This window comes from Lissotriton vulgaris, chromosome 5 (genome assembly GCF_964263255.1).
Source record: "Lissotriton vulgaris chromosome 5, aLisVul1.2, whole genome shotgun sequence".
Classification (NCBI taxonomy): Eukaryota; Metazoa; Chordata; class Amphibia; order Caudata; family Salamandridae; genus Lissotriton; species Lissotriton vulgaris.
The window spans coordinates 1,303,654,372-1,303,656,389 of record NC_141693.1 but is presented as its reverse complement, the minus strand read 5'-3'; the positions used below and the strand labels follow the sequence as shown (position 1 = coordinate 1,303,656,389).

Genomic DNA, 2,018 nt, shown 5'->3' with positions numbered 1-2,018 from the left:
GCAGGAGGGGTCGGGTGGCGCCAGGCCCTCGGATGCTGCTGCCCATCAGGTCTGTAGGCCCCACGCGCCACACTGTCACCCCTCTCTGCCCAGCACATTTCCACAGCATATCGTAACGACCATTCTGAGGGGTGCCGTGGCCCGGGTTCCGGCACCCCTGCATCTCGCTCAGGCTGCGCCTCGGCCTGCCTCTCCCTCCCAGGGGAGACGGCTGGGCCTGCCGGTGCCCATGCGACCACACCCCTCCACAGCCCTCCAGCGAGCCCTCCTGCCCAGGCAGGTGGACTCCTTCCCCTGGCAGACTCCCGAGAGATGGAGGGCGTGCGTGAAGGTTGCGGCCCCCCCACCCGGTCATCAGGTGCGGCTACCTGGTTGATCCTGCCAGTAGCATATACTTGTCTCAAAGATTAAGCCAAGCATGTGTAAGTACACACGGCCGGTACTGTGAAACTGCGAATGGCTCATTAAATCAGTTATAGTTCCTTTGATCGCTTCATCTGCTACTTGGATAACTGTGGTAATTCTAGAGCTAATACATGCCGATGAGCGGTGACCTCCCGGGATGCATGCATTTATCAGACCAAGACCAATCCAGGCACGTCCGTCTGCTTTGGTGACTCTAGATAACCTTGGGCCGATCGCAAGTCCCTGTGATGGCGACGATACATTCGGATGTCTGCCCTATCAACTTTCGATGGTACTTTCTGTGCCTATCATGGTGACCACGGGTAACGGGGAATCAGGGTTCGATTCCGGTGAGGGAGCCTGAGAAATGGCTCCACATCCAAGGAAGGCAGCAGGCGCACAAATTACCCACTCCCGACTCGGGGAGGTAGTGACGAAAAATACCAATACAGGACTCTTTCGAGGCCCTATAATTGGAATGAGTACACTTTAAATCCTTTAACGAGGATCAATTGGAGCGCAAGTCTGGTGCCAGTAGCCGCTGTAATTCCAGCTCCTACTTTGAAAAAATTAGAGTGTTCAAAGCAGGTCGCCTGAATACTTCAGCTAGGAATAATGGAATAGTACTCCGGTTCTATTTTGTTGGTTTTCGGAACTGGGGCCATGATTAAGAGGGACGGCCGGGGCATTCGTATTTTGCTGCTAGAGGTGAAATTCTTGGACCGGCGCAAGACGAATCAAAGCGGAAGCATTTACCAAGAATGTTTTCAAGAATCAAGAACGAAAGTCAGAGCTTCGAAGACGATCAGATACCGTCATAGTTCTGACCATAAATGATGCTAACTAGCGATACGGGGGTGTTATTCCCATGACCCGCCGAGCAGCTTCCGGGAAACCAAAGTCTTTGGGTTCCGGGGGGAGTATGGTTGCAAAGCTGAAACTTAAAGGAATTGACGGAAGGGCACCACCAGGAGTGGAGCCTGTGGCATAATTTGACTCAACACAGGAAACCTCACCCGGCCCGGGCACGGAAAGGATTGACAGATTGATAGCTCTTTCTTGATTCCGTGGGTGGTGGTACATGGCCGTTCTTAGTTGGTGGAGCGATTTGTCTGGTTAATTCCGATAACGAATGAGACTCCTCCATGCTAATTAGTTATGTGACCCCCAGAGGTCGGCCTCTAACTTCTTAGAGGGACAAGTGGCATTCAACCACACGAGATCGAGCAATAACAGGTCTGTGATGCCCTTAGATGTCCGGGGCTGCACGCGCGCTACACTGAATGGATCAGCATGTGTCTACCCTTCGCCGACAGGTGCGGGTAACCCGCTGAACTCGTTTGTGATAGGGATTGGGGATTGCAATTATTTCCCATGAACAAGGAATTCCCAGTAAATGCGGGTCATAAGCTTGCGTTGATTAAGTCCCTGCCCTTTGTACACACCGCCCGTTGCTACTACCGATTGGATATTTGAGTGAGGTCCTTGGATAGGGCCTGCTGAGGTCGGCAACGGCCCTGGCGGAGCGCCGAGAATACGATCAAACTTGACTACCTAGAGGAAGTAAAAGTCGTAACAAGGTTTCCATAGGGGAACCTGCGGAAGGATCATTA

The 2,018-nt window shown here is 52.8% G+C and overlaps 1 pseudogene; it reads left to right on the top strand.

The window, feature by feature from the left end:
• The first annotated feature begins 365 nt into the window (after nt 1–365).
• LOC147712508 (18S ribosomal RNA) lies at nt 366–2,018 on the top strand (annotated as a pseudogene).